Genomic DNA, 18562 nt, shown 5'->3' with positions numbered 1-18562 from the left:
GATTGAATCAAGAAGAGAGTCATGGTTGAAGAGACTTTTAAAATGTTCCTTCCAGCTGGCAATGACTGCCTCTCTATTCTTGAAGGGTGGAACCCTGGATGTGTGGGCTGTTGGATGGCTTTTAGAGTGCTGAATGTTATGGGTGTAAGTGAGTTGCTGAGCCTCCTGTGCTTTCGTCATCCACTATGTTGTTCAGGTCATGAGTTTTCCATTGGACCTCTGTCATCAGGTCCCAGGAGTGCCTTATATTTGCAGTTGATTATCTCCTCAATCTCCTTGTCATTGTGATTTGGGGAGCAGCTGGTTTGATGACAGTGTCAATTCTGTCCATCTAGAGACACAGTGGACTTGATCTTCATGTGCAACAACTCCAAGAAAAATACAGGGCACTGCACCAGCCATTATGAATGGTCACCTTCAGTCTTGCTGAAGACTTCAACTCAATCATTTGGAAGGAATCGTAGAGCACCCTCCTCTAATTCAGCTGCTCACAGAAATCTATGTCATTTGTTTGCTCCATATGCAAGCCATGGTACCAACCAAAGTATCTACAACAGGATCAGACTCTGTGAAGGGTCGTGTCAAACAAGGTTCTGTCATTGCCCCAACACTTTCCTCAATCTTTCTCACTGCAGTCTTGCACTTCACTTACAACAAACCTCCCATCGAATGGACATAATCTTCAGAACTAATGGGAAAATGTTCAACCTTCAGTGACTACAGAATCAGGATCATCTGAACCTCTGTATCTGAGCTGTAGTTGTGCAGGCAACATGTGTTTGTGCACATTTGGAGGCTGTGCTCCGAGACATTGTTGATTCATTCATCAAAGTATACAAGAAGGATTGGCCTTGCGCTCAACATCTGCAAGACCTAGATCCTCTTCCAACCTGCTTCTGCTGCACCACACTGTCAATCAAACAATAATGGTTCATGGTGAGATCCTGGAAAAAGTGGCCCACTGCCCATACCACGAGATGGCTCCCAAGATGAAGCCAGACATTGATGAAGGCAACGGTGAATTTCAATGTGTCAGCGCAGCCTTTGGTCAGTTGAGAAAAAGGGTATTTGAAGATCAAGACCTCAGACCAGGCACAAAACTCGTGATCTTATTGGACAGCAGGGATCCCTGCCCTCTGACATGCTTCTACGACCTGGACCTATAGCAGGCTTCTCATGGCATTGGAAAAAGACCACTCGTGCTGTCTTGCAAAGTCCCTCTATAAGTTCACAAGGACAAGAGAACCAATATCAGTTATCTGCAAGCTAACATCTGCAGCACTAAGTCCCTGATTACACTCAGTTGGCTACCTTGTGCAAGCCATGTCATTGGCATGACTGACTCCAGACTCCAAAAATGTAGTCTATTCCAAGCTCTGTCATGGGAAGAGATTACAAGGCAAATAGAAAAAATGATTCAAGGGTGTGCCCCAGAGCATCCTTGAAAAAATGCATATCCCCATTGATTCCAGGGCACCTCTCACCCTTGACTGTTCAAAATGGAGAAGGAATATTTAGGGTGGATTGTGAAGCTTGAGGCCAGCAACATGCAGAAGCCCTGTGTAAGTGACACAAGAAGTGCACCACCTTACAAACTACTTACCTGCCTGCTCCATCAGCTGCATCTTATCAGAGTTGTTCCCACATTGGGTTCACTAACCACCTCAGGACCCACAAAACTGGATTAGAAGCAAGTCATCCTCAGTCCAAAAGGATTGCTTGAGAGGACGAGTAAAGAATGGGAACCATTTTGAGGACATAAAAAGCAGTACATTAAATCTTTGTTAGGTGTTTATGGATTGAAATTTCAAGTTTGGCACCTGGGCACAAAGACTACTATCCTCCCATGGTAAATATTGAAGGGCAACCTTCCACAGCTCCTCTTTAGAATAAGATAAGTTATCTTTATTAGTCACGTGTACATCAGAACACACAGTGAAATGCATCTTTTGTATAGAGTGTTCTGGGGGCAGCCCACAAGTGTCACCACGCTTCCAGCGCCAACATAGCATGCCCTCAACTTCCTAACCCATACATTTTTGGAATGTGGGAGGAAACCGGAGCACCCAGAGGAAACCCAGGCAGACACAGGGAGAACATACAAACTCCTTACAGACAGTGGCCAGAATTGTACCTGGGTCACTGGCGCTGTAATACTGTTACGCTAACCGCTACACTATCATGCCTGCCCAGGAGCAGAACTCCTGCCACCTGGCATTTTCATTATCAATGTCAGATCAACAAATCAGCTGTATTCTTCAAACTTCACTTTCTGTAATCTAGTCCACAGGAGGGATGAGTGAGTCGCCATCAGATTACCCTTGGACACGAGTGGAATGCCAGATTGCAGTAGTAGGCTTCCCATTTTATTTTCTTTGTTTCAGCTATTTTAGTAAATTTACTAATTGTATAGGCTTTGTTATTTTTCACCTCATTCAGACATGGTAGTTTACTTCTGAACAACATTAACTGGATATTTAGGCTGAATGAATTGCAGAAAGAGTTTTGCATGATTAGTTAAACTTGCTCTGTTATAATTTCTTCATCTACAAAACATTTGTGGCATAATTTATCTGAAACAATCAGATACTAGTTCATATCTCATGTCTACCATGTTACTTATAAGGTTGTTTGCCCATTTCCTTTTCATTTCAGGAAGTTTGAAAATCACAAACGGCCTTTTTTATCACTCAGCAATTGGGCTGAGAAGCATAATCAATATGTAGCAGATCAGCTGGGTTTGGATCCGCAGATACTGAGTTGTTTTTGTTTGAAAGGATATGTTAGGTTACCATAGTACATGATACATTAAATACTATTTTGCCTTGACATTCTTATTTGCATACTTGCCTCTCCTAAGAGATGTTGTGCACACTAAATCTGCATTTTCCTCTGTGTTTCTTGCTTTCTGTCATTTCCAAGTAAAATTTTGACTGATTCCCTGCCAATGATGCTATGCAAGATCTTCACTGCAGATTTCCTATTCAATGTTGCTTCAGCTTTCTTGCTTTTATGCCCATGCATGCAGTGGTGGCAGTCACCCATTTCAAATAGTCGTTAAACTCCACCAGTTTTTTGTGTCAGAAGCTTGTCTGTTAAAGCATACTCCTATCAGTTTTCTTCATGTTAATGCATAACTTTCAAGTCACAAAGACTTGCATTTCAGTAAACCGTCTCGGTAAATTGAGTGGGAGAAGATAAAACTAAACAAAGAAAGGATGTTAGATGGTTTCAGAGGCAACATAATTGCACCCACCAGTATGCCACCATTGTATCCATAGCTCGGAATAAAATGTACGGGGATGCAAAACTGCTTGTACAGGTTTTCTTTTTTGGGCAGCAATATATGGTTCAAATTTGTGAAAAAATGAAGACAACTTCACACTGTAGAGATGCTGCTACTTTAAGTTAAATGGCCACAACTTTTATATTAGTTTGAGGAATCTGTAGTATATGCCATTTTGTCATTTAGAGACATAACAGTCAAGCGATTGATACCCATCACAGTCAATGACAGTTAAGCAACAAAATATTACACAATGCACTCCACATGTTTGAGCCAACAGCCCAAATGTTTTTATTTTGACAATTATTTGTACCACAATTATTTGATGAAATGAAAATAGAAAAATGATTCTTTTCAGCCTAAAGCTATTGTGTTTGATCCTGACTCTTCAGCATTGTGTCACCAAAGGGCAAAGGAAAAGAACAGATAAATGGCCACCAAGTTTAGAGCATACCATTAGTTCCTTGGGTAATGAGTCATTTCATCCATTGTCCTGGGGTTCACTGGCTGAGTGCTCAAGTGCCATGCTGTTTATTGTTCTTAGACGTTCTTCCATTCTGGTTCTGTGGTTATTGAGGCAGCTGAAGAGTCAAATGTGGGATGTGCAGACCCTGTAACAGATGGGACAGAGATGCATGATGGGGCAGGTGGCCCAGAAGTGTGGGAGGTGGTGCATTATGTTCACCATTTTGGTGGGCTTCAGCTGGCTTCCATTGGACAGACTTGAGTTCACATTGCCATCCTGGATGCTGCTTCCACATTCTGAAGAGTCATGAGTCAGATATTCCCATGATTTTTAAAGATGCTGCATTTTGTCAAGGAGCGTTTGAGAACACCCTTGAATTATTTCTCAGTGCCCTAGTGATTTCTCTTGTTATGTCAGAGTTTGTTCTAAAATGGCCCTGGGTGCTTCCATTGAAAGCTTAGCTCCCAGAATTTTGGCATGACTGAATGCAGCATAGGTCCAGTCTCAGTGAAGTCATTTGGCTGCAATCACAGAATAGCTGTAACAACCAGAGATTCCCCTCCTTCAGACTCATTGATTGCTGAAGCTCTGCAAATTTTTCCTATCCAAGTAGATATCGGGTTGTTATTAAAGCTCTTGCTTTCAGGTGCTGTCACAACTGATGCATAAAAATAAAATTCTCATGGTTTATGATTCTATTGCAAATTATTTTAAAGCTGTGCTGTCTGGTCACCAACCTGTTTGGCAGTGGAAATCGTGTCACCTTTCTCACTCTGTTGCAGTGATGTACAATTTATGGTTTGCATGATTCATTTATCAGCTGGCCTGATATTAACCCCTCATTAACCCCTAAGAGCAGCAATTGGGATCTACACGCTGGTTGGCAGTGGGACTTGGGTTCTACACTCCATCAAGGACCCTGGAGTAGCCAGAGATCATGTTGTGTCCAGCCTGAACTTCTGTACCCAAAGTCTGCACTTTTTTTTCCCATTCATTTAATTCCCATTGCTATCAAATGGCACTTACTTATCAATACTGAGTTTTTTTTTTCACCAGAACAACTCAGTTCCAGATTTCATCACAGCCTTGGTCCAAACATTGCGCAAAGAACTGTACTCCAAAGGTGAGGTGAGGCTGACTTGCCATGACATCAAAGTACCATTTGACTGAATGTGACAGCAAAGGTGCCCTGCTAAAACTAAAGTCAATAGGTGTCAAAGGGAAAACAATACTTTGCTGATTGGAGTTGTAACTTGTACAGGGAAGCTGGTTGTGGCCAAAGGACATTATGGAATAATTTCCTCACGACACTGTCCTGGGTCCAAGCATTTTCAACTGTTTCCTCATTGACATTCCTTCCACCATAAGGTTAGAAGTGAATGTGTTCACTAATGATTGCACAATGTTTTAGAGTCACACAGCATGGAAACAGACAATTCGGCCCACCACGTTCATGCTGACCAGTGTGCACCCACTCAAATTAATCCCATCTTCCAGCATTTGACCCATATCCTTCTATGCCAAAGTAACTTAAGTACTCGTCTATTCATTTCTTAAGTGGTGTCAGCATCTCTGCTTTCACCACTCTCTCAGGCAGTTCATTCCAGATACTCGCCACTCTGGTTGAGAAAAATCCCCTTCAGATCCCCTCTAAATCTCTTACCCTTTACCCTAAATCCATGTCCTTTAGTTTTATTCACCTCTGAAAAGGGGGGAAATTTGCTGCAGTCTACCTGATCTATACCCCTCATAATTTTATATGCCTCAAACATGTCCCCTCTTAATCTCTTCTGCTCCAAAGAGAACAAACCTAGTGTCTCCAGACTCTCATAATTGAAATGTTCCATCACAGTTAACGTGAATTTATTGAATCTAGTAAAACTCAAATTAAGGCTTTGAGTTTATCTACCTTACTAGCTTTATTTGTTGCATTAAAATAGATGCAATTGAACTTTCATTCCCTTCATGAGGAGTCCCTTCCCTTTATTTATGGAGACTTGTCCTAGAATCTTACCTTCCCCTTCTCCAACTACAAAGTCCATTTCCTTTGAATGCTTTTCATGAGTATTTGCATTTAGGATCTCACCTACTGGCTTCATGCATAGAATCCCTCTTTGTCTAAAATGGGCCTGACTCTTTCCCTGGTTATTCTTTTGTCCTTAATATACTTAAGAAATACCCTCGGATTTACCTTAATCCTGTCTGTCAGTGATATTTCTTGCCCCCTCTTTGCCTTCCTAATTTTCTTTTTAAGCATCACCCTACAATTTTATACTCTTGATGGGTCTCTCCTGTCTTTAGTTCTCTAATCCTGCTGTATGCTTCCTTTTTTCTCTTTATCTGCTCCACCCTTGATACCCAGGGTTCCTTTGTTGCTCTTGGCTTTCACTCTTAGAGGAGCCTGTTGGCCTTGAACTCCCCTAAATGTTGCACACCATCCTAACTCAAATATCTCACCTTCACCTTCATTGTCACTGATCTAAATCTTGGAACTGGCTACCCGACAGTATAGTGGGAGTACTTTCACCAGAAGGACTACAGTAGTTAATAAAGTAGTTCACCCCTCCTTCTCAAGGCAGATAGCGATGGCCAATATATTGTCTTGTTATATGGCCTTGTCAATGACACCCAAATCCTGAAAAAAATATGTAACACTGAGGTACAGCACAGATTACTATAAGATCAGTATACAACTACTGGCCAAACAAGATAGAAAGGAACACTGAGCTAGTATTGGACCAATGTGGAAACATAGGGTAATGAACAAGAGGACAGAGAATATAAACAGCAAAAGGATATCAAGGAACAACAGAATGATAAGGAGGAGGAAACAGTGGAACAGGAGGGAAGCAATGAGAGTATGATATTTATTTCTTTAAACTTGACTAAAACTGTAGTATCTGGTAATGTTACATTTATAAAACACATTTTTCATGAGTTGTCCTCTGAAGTGAATTAGACTTAAATCTGGGCCTCCAGATTTCACAAAAGAAATCATGCACTGCTGTTTTATTAAAAATCCCTCATAATTTTGACCAGTTCTATTCAGACTGTCCTTAATCTACTATGCTCTAAGCAAATTATTGTAGCTTCCCTAGTGACTGGTTGCATCAGAAATCATGTCCATAGAGGATCTTACCTAAAATTTTTCAGAATCTAAAGCAAAGTAGTACATCACTTGTCCTGAATCAACTGAGAAGTTAAACACTCTCCAAAGTCAGACTACATAGTGGAAAATTCAGCCACCAAAAGTCACATTTGTGGGCAAAAGTGCATAGTGTAAGCCCAGGCTTTAGTGTAATTGGAAGAAAATCCTAAACACAAGTTGGAGACCAACTTGCGCTTATGCAGGAAGTGTGTCCTTTGTCTAGAATTATATGTAAATTACACTTGGCCTCAGCTTAACCTGGTTTGCAGCTGCAAATATCTGGTATTGAGAATTCTGAAACAACTGATTTTTTTAATTCTGATTTTATTTAAAATAAAACAAAGCAGCAAAGGAAGGAATGGCATAATTAACCATTCATTTAAATGCATATGAATCACTTTATTTAAAATTAAACCTGGTGCTTATGACTCACATTTCATTATGTATCGGCAATACAAAATATTTCAAAATGACACATTATTTCCACTTTTGTGAAAATTACTGTGAATATTTGAATTGCTATAAGATATAAAATATATCACTGAAATCTTCCTGGTAGGCATTTCGTTTGCTTCATGGGAGATTGGGTCAAAAGAATAATTTGCATCTCTCGCATGTAAATTAAATTAGGTTTTAATGCAGTCCTGGTTTCAATTTCAATGCACATGGAAATTTTGTAAAGTAACCTGATGATACAATGGGCCAGATCTCACTGAGTCTTGCCAGTGATCCCGGTTAGAACCACTGGCACTTAGCCAACTAAATATCCTAGACTTCCGTACATGGCATCGTGTCAGGTCGCTTGGTCACAAGACTCAGGTCAGACCCCATTGATTTCAATAGGGATCCATTTATTCAATAGATTCAATAGGTCTGAAGGTGAAGTGGGAAAGTCAAAGGTAAGTTTTCAATTATTTTGCTTCAGCTTAATGGTTTTAATTCTTTTAGTGGTTTTAACTTTTTTTAAATTATATAATCCCAATCATTTTTATATATCTGTCAATGTTGGAGACACTTAAAAATGATGAAAATCATTCACCACTTTCAAAGTTAGCAAAGCCCAGCCTCGAGCTTTACAGTTCTGTAAACCTGCCCACATGTATTGGGGTGGAGCCTTCGCGCTTCTGTAGCTTTGGTTTAATTGCCACACCGAGCATGCTGCTGGACTCTGCAGGGCAACCAAGATGGGTCAGCTCCATCTCGCCCAGGCACATATAGGTGTGGGTGACAAATTGGGAAAGCGGGCCCTGTCTGTTTTGTAAGTTTTCTGAATCATGTATTAAGAATATATAATTACTAAAAGCATATAGTCGGTCATTAGTATTCAAATGTTCCTAATCTGAGGCCTTTTGTACTGAACAAGCACCATTCTGTAGATGTAAGCTGTACCATTGTATTTCATGAGTAGTTTTGAAGACATGGGAAATGTGAGATTCCAGATTGGCAAAGTATCTTCCCTAACAGTAAGAGATTCAGGCAGATAATTTCAATTATTATTTTTGAAAATGCATTTTCTTTACAAACAATGTGAACTTGTATATACTACGTATGTATCAAATTATTTTTCTTCATTGTCAATTTTGATAAATTAATTGCCAGCTGTTGAAACAAATTGCTTTTAAACTGAGGAACCTTAATTACACTGCACCCATTGCAATCCAGAAGAATGGCCTTTTGAGCAATGAAGATTATGATTGTTACAGTATACTTTCAATGGGTTGGGCTAGTGGGATTTGTGAGAAGTTCTCATAATATTTGACTTCCGCTGTGGTTTGTCATTGAGCTAATAACAATACTGTGATTTATTTGTACCAGACCAACCTCATTCCCATAGCTGCTAATGTCTGTCTAAATCACTTTTTTTGTATAATGAGGAATAGTGGAATGATTTGTTGTTGCTCAGATTCTACCAGGTATTGACATTTTCACTGCTTCAATGCATGGAACATTTTAGCATGCAAACAGCAATATAATTGCATGTGTTATGTGTAGAAGTTCAAATCATTGCAAAGCAATCTGCCCCACTTCTCAGTTCCATTTATTCATTGTACTTCGAACCAGTTGGTGATGGGGCCTATACTCATAATCCAAAGGTCCTAAGCTCTCTGTTGTAAAATGTATGCATTATTTTAAAATATATGAGGAAAAATAAACATATGAATTCACAGCAATTTTATGAACTCAGGGTACTCCAAAGTACTCTACAGCCAATAATTTATTTTTGAAATATGATCACTGCTGTAACATAGAAAATATGGCATAATTGGCACATAGCAAGTTTCCACAAACAGCAAGAATGACCACAAAATGTTTACATGATAATTGAGTGATTAACTACTGGCCAAAGCATATAAGATAACCTCCCCCCCCAACCCTTCACTTCTTCGAAATAGTACTATGGGATCTTTCACATCCACCTGATTTAAAATCGCATTTGAAAGGTGGTATTTCTGACAGTGCAGCTGTCCCACAGTACTGAACTTGAACATTAATCTAGGTTATTTTGCTGAAGACTATATACTGGAACTCGGTGCACAATCTTTTGACCCTGAGTAAAGAGTGCTACCAAAAGACCCAATGCAGGTCCTTGGTGCAGCAGGAAAGCAGGAAGGTTTGCTATTGGCAAGTAACGTAGACTGGAAGTACAATATTTTGTAACAAGTAATTTTCCAAAGACATTAATAAATTAAGTTGAAAATCTGGCAAACTGATTTCAATGAAGTGAAAAGTAAGATCATCTACTTTGGATCTAAGAAAGATGAAACAGAATATTTTCTTAATTAAGAGATGTGAAGGCACAAAGAGTTTGAGATACACTAAAAGCTAGTCTGTAGGTTTAAGTAATAATCAGTAAAGACAAAATAAACACTTTATTTCAAAAGTGAGAAAGCGATGCTTCAGTTTTAAAAGCCATGGTGAGATGCATCTGAAGTAGTGTGTTCAGCTATGGGCACCAAACTTCAGAAAAAGCCCAAAAAATGTAATCAGGATTTTCTCAGGTAGGCATCTTGGTTGGCATGGATCAGTTGTGCTGGAAGGCCTGTTTCTGTGCTGTAAAACTATGACTCTGTGACCCTAAAATTTGTTGTAATTGCTGTAGTTATGTACTTGTTGTTTACTTTTGGTCTTTGCAAGAACAGCTATGACAGTTACAGTGTATTAACATTGAAAGGGAGACCAGATAGTTTCACAAGACTACAAGAACTTAAGGTTAAGTTATGAGGATAGGTTGCACAAACCTACCTTGTATTCCCTTGAACTTAGATAGCTGAAGAGTGAATTAGTCACATTGTTTAAAATGATAATAGGATCCAATAAGGTTGGGGTAAAGTAATCATTTTGTACAGCGGTGGACTTCAGAACATAGCTATTTAAGAATGAAACAAGGAACTACTTTTCACACAGGGTGTAGTGCCCATCTAGAACTCAAAAGACTAGGCATGCTGATTCAATTGCAGTTTGTAAGAAAAATATTAAGAGATTTTGGTTAGGTAAAAATATGAATAGCTAAGGAAGCAAGGCCACTTACTAGAACTGGAGTGCTGCTTAGCCAGGAGCAGACTTCCAACTTGCTTCATGGCGTTCATGTTCCCAGATCCTTTGTGGTATCGCACCAAATCTTGAATTTACATTTGTACCCCGTACTATCATAGAGTGTTCAGTTTTCCTATTGTGTTTTGCTATGTAAGCTATATCATCAGGAAGGGTTATTGGAGTGCCTTCTAGGCTCTACAGGTGAGCATCTGCTTTGCCAGCCATAAAGCAGAGTAAGTATTTGTACTGCTGCAGCATTTATTTGTATGCTTTAAACATCTTGTGACTTTTTTTGGCTTATCACTTTATTACTGACCTCTCCTCTGCTCTACTTCCTGCCCAAATTACTAAATTCCATGGAGTCCCTGGAAAGGCTGACATTTTAAAGCATTGAGTATTACTGAAATTTTAAAACAAGATTTATTTTTTACCTAGCTACACTTCTTTAAAGTTTTCATTATCCTTAAGGGCATAATTCTATCCTGCAGAATACTGCCTCTAAAAAGATGGTAATAAAACACGTCATTGAAAGTAGCTTAGACTTGCTAGTTGGAAAGCCATTGTGGTGCTCAGAATAGAAGAACCCACAATAACCTTGCATAGTTCTTCATAATTCTATCATATGGAAGGAAGGTCAAAAAAAACTGAATATATTCTCATTCATAGCAACATTTTGCATTTTTCATTCATCTTGAAATATCAAATTTTGCGGAATGAAAACAGACAACTATTAGCAGGTTAAGGACTATAGATAAAAGTTTGTTTGAAAATAAAGATTTTGTGGAGGTCTATATAGTAAAGAAAGAGCAAGGTGACGTGATTTATATAGAGAGTTGCAAAGCAAATGAATGCTCTATTATCATTTGTAAAACAACACCAAAAGAAGCATACAGTATAACAGAGAATTCAGAGATGTGTATGGTAAGAGTGGGGGAGTGGCAGTAATGGATTAATAACCAAAGAGACTGATTTTGATTTAAATGCATTAATTAATTGGGACCTAGTGAAAAAGAGTGTGACCAACTGTTTTCAGGACTGGAAAGGAAGAAGGCAGAAGCCAGAATAAAAAGGTAGGAGGGGGAGGAGCACAAGCTGGCAGGTGATAGGTGAGTCCAGGTGAGAGGGGGAAGGGAGACAAAAGGGAATGATGCAAGAAGCTGAGAGATGATAGATGGAAGAGGCAAAGGGCTGAAGGAGGAGGAATCCGGTAGGAGTGGACAGTAGACTGAAATAAAGGGAAGGAGGTGGGGAATAGGAGGGACTTGGTGGGCAGGTAATGAGGGCGGGGAGGGGAAAGAAAGGGTGAGGGGGGGCCCCTTCACCCCTTCTCTTTCCCCTCCCCTGCCCTCACGACCTGCCCACTACCATTCAGTGGGCCAAGCAGCATCTGTGGGGTGGGGAGAAATTGCTGCTGTTTCAGGTCGAAACCCTGCAGCAGGATGCATAATTTATACCTTGGCTCACCATAGGATTAAGCAAACAGGAATGAATGACGTCAGAGCAAAAACAAGTTTCTGATTGAAGCTGAGTGAGATGGTTTGGAGACTGTTCTGCCTCATCTCCTCATTTCATTTTATTTTATACTATAATACTATTTCATTTTATTCACACATTTTCAGTCAATAATATCACTTATCTAGTGTTTCTACATAGAACTGGGTATCAGAATTTCAAAATAAAGGATTAACCATTGAAGATGGGACAAAAGAGGAATTTCTTCTCTGAGTGGGTCACATGTCTTTGGAGTTTTCTACCCCATAAAGATATGATGGCTGGATCATTTAATATATTCAATGCTGAGATGAACATGGAGCATTGAGTTTTTTTTATTTTGAAAGAGTTGTGGGAAGACTGTGATATCTTTAGAGGTCAAATCTAAAACTTCACTGCAATCATGGCCTGTGACCTCCAGTTAATTCTCCATTGATTTAACACCTACAGTGTGTAATAACTATTCATTTTCAAATAAGATTACCAGGAATCCTAACAGAACACAATTATGTCAAAATAATGGATGTGCTTATTGGAAAAAACAGGTAGGAGGATCCTTGTTCCAAAATAATATTGCAGCTTTGGTTTGCATTTTCCAAGATGTACGTAAATATTTTCACTACTTATATTTTTGTAAAAAGGGTTGATCTTGTAATTCATAATGGACTTAAAAAACAGAAAGTGTTGTGCTGTCATCCCAAGACAGGTTGTGCTTCATATAGGGGAGGGGGGCAGGATTTGAGTTACTGGGAGCAGGCAGGAAAGTGAACTCAAGGCTAAAGATCAGATTAGCCATAATCTTAATAGCAAAGATGGCTCAGAGCCAGATGGCCTACTGCTGCTCCTGCTTCTTACACCCTTGACAATACTATGTACTTAATTACCATGATGTTGAGCTGATTATGGGTTGAAAGCTGCTTTATGCTTAAGGCATCATTTGGAAGTGAATTGGAGTAGGTTTTTTGGTGGGTTTCTGTTTTATTTTGAATTGAGATTCCATTTTTGTCTGTTTTATTACTTCAGTCAGATTTCCCTGAATCGTTTGCGTTCTTGTTGCAGAGAATTTTTGTGAAGCAGGTCAGTTGTACTCAAAATGAAAGTAGATTCAGCAATAAGTATATCCTGACAAGAAGAAGGAGAAAAAATATATAATATTGTAGTAATTCTACATTCCATCTTTTCAATGCAATATCAATATTTGGGATCAAATCAAAATATTTTTCAAGTCCATTGTATATTATAAGATAAATCTATTCTTCAAAATAGGAGGACCACTGAAAGCATTTAGCAGCTACATGAAAGTCCAGCACAGGAAATTGCAAACCAAAGCTGCAAAGGTATTAGGATATCAGGGTCAAATTACCTGTTTCTCTTGATAAACACACCTTTGGCATGCATTTGAAAGCAGATTTTTCTTCACTATTTGTTTTGACATAACTAAAGTTCTGTTAGCATTTTTGGTTGTTTATACTCTGCAGTTTCCTGGCAGTCTTATCTGAAAATGAATAATCATTGTACTCTGAAAGTGCTAACTCAGTGGAGAATGTATTGAAGGTTACAGGCAGTGGTTGCAGTGAATGTTTAGATCTGAGTTCTAAACTAAGGCATTTTACTCTTCCTTCACTCCTTCAAAAAGAGTCATCAATGCTCTTGAGCTTTTTGCCAGTTCAAACATGATAATCAATAGTCAGTACTTTGTGTTTGTAAATTATACTTTTAGAAGAATGCAACAATGGAACTTTTAAAACTTTAATGCTTTTAGTCATAGATGAATGATGAGAAATTTTGAAACTAAATTTCTGCTGAGATGCAAGCAATGACTGGTCATTTTCTGTAGCCTGGAGTGTTTTTGCATTGCAAATTTCTAAATGCATGTGAAGAATGTAAAATGACATTGACTCAATTGCCAGTGCAGTTCATCCAAATGTATTTATGGTATATGCCTCAAAACTGCAGTTATGAACATCAAACTAAATGATTGGAACAGAAGGCTTATAACCTTTAATGTCAGCAAAATAATTTACAGGATAGTTCAGGCATTCAGTAAAACTGATTATTTAACGTGTGCCTAATTCATGAACAAATCAGTTTTCTGTATCAGTGGAACAGAAAGTAGAAACTATTGCTTAAAAAAAATCCTATAAAATTTACGACATGATAAAGTAACTATCAACTTCCATGAGCATGTCAGGGCAGGCCAATGTTCAAGATCTCTACGTATTGATAATAATATGTTTTCCGTATGTCAGCCAATATGTTGGACAGATTTTAATATGTTCCATATTTTAGAATGTAATTCAAGCAGGTCAGTTTTACCCTGAGTACCCATCAATACAACATGAATTTATATATCACTTTTAGGAATATTAACCATCCCAAGGTGCTTAACAGAATTTGACATCACCCCTACACAAGATAGAAAAAAGGAACAGGAGTTGGCCCTTCAACCCTGCTCATCATTCAGTAGGATCATGGCTGACTAACCCTGTTCACTTCATCTCCCAATATTTCTTGATCCCTCTAGCATTAAGAAATATGTCTACTACCTTGAATATATTTAATGATTTGGCCTCCATTGCCTTCTGTGGTAGAGAATTCCACAGGTCCACCACTCTCTGGGTGAAGAAACTTTTCCTGATCTATGTTCTAAATAGCATCCCCAGATCCTGGTTCTGGACTCTCCAACCATCACCTCTTTTTTTTCATTTAATTTGTTCTAGCCTCCACCCTATCATTGTGCTTTCTGCTCCCTTGCTCTGCAATTTAAAAATTGTTTTATCTGTAACTTTGACCAGTTCTGATAAAGTAATTGACTTGAAATATTAACTGTGTTTTCCTCATTACAAACAGTACCCAATCTGCTGAATATTTCCAGCACTTACTAAAAAAAAGTCTGAAATCTTAAATATAATTGTAATATACTTCTTGGCTGCCAAAACCTGCTTGGGTTTAGAGTGTTTAACATCAGGCACACTTTGGAACAACCTGACCTAATTTCACTCGGCTTGCTCTAATGACCAACAGGAAGTGACATCATTATGTGTGAGTCTGACGCAGAAATGGCTATTCTGCACAAGCACAGTTTGTGCCAGGAATGCCTTGACAAATTTCCAGAACAATGCAGTGCGACCTAGAAACTAACATGCTTGCATTCTACTGCAGAAAATAATGATTTTTAATTGCCTTGTGCTGAAAAAGGCTACACTATGTGACCAAATTTGTAATCCTGTTTTTTTTTATTTTTTATATAAATTGTGGTAAATAATGAATCTTGTGTTAAGTCTTTCAAGCATCACCATAAGGGAGAGAAAATTAATTTGTTGATACATATGAGAAATATCAGTTAAATTTAGGAACAGGCAAGCATATAGAAAAAATCTTACATATAAACAGAACAGAACTTGTCTTCAATAAAAATTTAAGGATATGAACTTAAACCAAAGCAAAATAGATATTGAAAAAAATATCTTAGCTTCTACTTTGTCTCCAAATCACTTGACCTTCAATCCCCATCAAAACCAATTCAGTCCCAGCCTATTACTGGGGAATCCTAACAGAAGTCCCACTTTTCAAATCAGTCAGTAAGTGCCAGAACTCTGCATTTCACAGTACTTATGGTCATTTAAATGGGAGGAATACTGGCAGTTCCATTTGGAATCACTGACAAAACTCAGCACAATTTACCCCATTGAGTATATGAGCACATTTTGATTGTACTGAAAATATTTGCTGCATGTGCTGGTGGGTACACATGCATGTGATCTTGCCAGACATTGTTATTTTGGCATTTTCAGCTTTTATGAAATCCCCTACTGTTGAATTTTTCACAGCCTAATCTGAAATGGTCTGGTCAACAGAATTTGATGTGAAACTACATTATTAAAGGGACACCAGCATTTATCTTGTTTGCATCTACACTTCAAAATCCAGTTGTTAGGCAAGAAAATTGAAATATATTTTAGTAGGAATATATTGTAAATAGATGTTATGTTCCTTTAACTTGTCAATTCTTATCCCCCACCTATCCACTAATCTTCATAAAAATGTATTCCTATCATTGAATGCTTCCAGGAAATAGTGACAATGGTTTATTTTGAGAGTAGTTTCTTTTAATGTTCAGCTTTACTGACATTTCATTTGCATTCCTATTCTGGCAAGCTGAATAGTTAAAACTTGGAAGTGTGTTACAAAGTTGTCGTCCAATTCAAGAAGCCTGATTACATCACGAACCACAGAAGGTTTCAAAACTTCTTCTCAACACTGATGTTGAGCCATAGTTTTGTGGGTCATTATCTAAGGCAACTATTGTTTAAAATATATATAATCTTCCTTTTTGCCGTTAGGATTTTTTTAATCTTCTCTCCCCCACTGCAGTTTTGATGTTTGAGTATTCGTTGGTTAATTGGCATCACATGACAAGAATTAGTAGTTTTCTTCCTTTTTTGTAACTTATTTTTTTAATTAACAAGCTGATTATCTAATTTATCTCAAATTTGAATTAGTTCTGATAAGTTAATCAATTTTTGACTGTATTGATTAATAGCTATCTATCCTGCTTCTATCGTACTTCAGGACAGAAGGAAGAGGGGGAAAATTGATAGCCTTTAATGTATTCCACAAAAAAGACAATTTTAAATATGTTGACGGCACCTTTTTGAGGGGAAATCTTAATTTTTCTAAAATATATAGACAGAGTGACACATTGAGTTTCCTTGTTGGAAAAGCCTGCAAGATGAGATTAAGTAAGTGGTCATAGGCTAGTTGCCAATATAATTGTGTCAAAATCAACAAACTTTGTACTTCTGGATGCCATTCCCATGCCTGATTCAGAAGTTAAATGTTAAGTACTAGCCAGAAATTAACGTTCACAGCTGTCCCTAATTCAACCTATTTAAAAAAAAACGGTTTCACACCGGCTTTTCAGAATGGTGCACACTGAGGCCATTGTTTTTCTGCATGTTAGGTACCATTATTGTCAATGGTTTATGTCTTATTATATTTTTGCTTCAGAGAAAATGCATAATTCTATATTGTTTGCATTTTCATTATTAATATTTAATTGAGTATATTTCTGCAATATGTTTTATAATATGGTGAGTACAATACTGCTTTTTACTGCAGAACAGTTTTTTAATATATTTTTTGTTCTCTAGTTTCAATAATTGTGCAGCTGACAAGACAGCCAGGCAAATAGCTTTGGAGTGTGTGCCAATGTTGCTTTTGGGTTTGTGACTTAGAGATATGCAAATCTGGCAAGTAGAATCTCCATCTAATTTCCGGAACTCATCCCACCCTGTACTCAACACCCCTTACCACACCTCATTTGTGGAGAAATACTTGGCTTCTATTCAATATTTTCTGACATATCAGCCTAGGTCAGGAAATTGCAGGCACAGTTCTGCATCCTTCTACTCAATGATGGCAAGAGCAACCAATGAAGTTTATCTTTGTCTCTGAAAATGAGATTATTTTTGTTTTTAATTGAGTTTAAGTGAACCATGGGCCCTGACTATGAAAGGCCACATTGAAAATGAAATGAGATTGAATCCAAATAGTATACAAGTTCACTGTCCATTGTAGATGTTATTTTTTCTGATTGTATTTTGGAAAAAAGCAATCAGCGGGCCATTCAGCAGCAAGTCAACCCAGTACTGAATGGATTAAAATGTTTGAAAAGATAATTAACAAATAACTGAGTTGCTCCATGCAGCTGTCAGTAAATTTCCCGTGCAGTGTCTTTTTATGTATTTAAACAGCAAATACTTATTTGGAGTTGAGGAATGAAGGTTGGCCACAGCTTAATCCCCAACTGTAAATATTCTTGCAATGCTGCTGGAATCTTTTAATTTTTGTAGAAAAGATGGGTGGTGGTGCAAGTGGCTAGGTTTCTTCTGCTCAATACTTAAAAGCAGAAGATGGGCAGTTTATAAGATCTGATGCAGTTTCACAGCCTGGAATTAAAGTTTCCTGTCTGAGGAACTGCTGTCTATCCCTTCCCCATCTGCCTGAAACAAATCCTGGTGGTTGAATAAAAAATGTTGTAAAACCTTCAAGGTGGCTACATCCCCTTTTCAAGATCTTTGCTACTGATCCTTGCCTTCTCCAGTCCTCACCAAAGTGAGAATTAGTTATGTGGGGGAGAAGAGGGAGGCTCTATTTGGGGAGGAGAGAAAAAAAAGAGACTACTTTTATTCAGGGAAGAAGAATGGAGAGAGCATGAATGAAGGCATGTGTCATCCTTTTGTTTGCCTTCAACATGCCATGTCAGCCAATGATTGGAGAGTGAGGCCCTGACTCTTGGTCATCAAAGCAATGTGTGGTATTGTTGACAGTACTTTCAAGTGAACTTACTCACCAATAAGCTGCTGGCTAACTCTCAGTTTGGGTTTTGCCAAAAACACTCAGCTCCAGGCCTCATCATAGATCAAAGAGTTGAATTCCAGAGGTGAGTTTAGAATAGTTGCTCGAGCAGCACTTGACCAAGCATGGCATCAAGGAGCCAGCTAATATTGAAGTCAATGGGCATCAAAGGAAAAACACACCAAATGTTGTAATCATTCCTCACTTAAAGGAAGATTGTGGTTATTGGAGATTAATCATCCCAGTCCCAGGATATCACTGCAGAGGTTCCTCAGGG

The 18562-nt window shown here is 38.3% G+C and overlaps 1 protein-coding gene across 1 annotated transcript in view; it reads left to right on the top strand.

Moving 5' to 3' along the window:
* The window catches only part of ahi1 (Abelson helper integration site 1), a 161586-nt gene that overhangs the window by 98227 nt on the left and 44797 nt on the right, over nt 1-18562 (top strand). The gene's annotated exons all lie outside the window — the stretch shown is intronic.

This window comes from Pristis pectinata, chromosome 10 (genome assembly GCF_009764475.1).
Source record: "Pristis pectinata isolate sPriPec2 chromosome 10, sPriPec2.1.pri, whole genome shotgun sequence".
Taxonomy (NCBI): Eukaryota; Metazoa; Chordata; class Chondrichthyes; order Rhinopristiformes; family Pristidae; genus Pristis; species Pristis pectinata.
The sequence above is the reverse complement of the archived record's forward strand: the minus strand, read 5'-3'. Positions and strand labels throughout refer to the sequence as shown.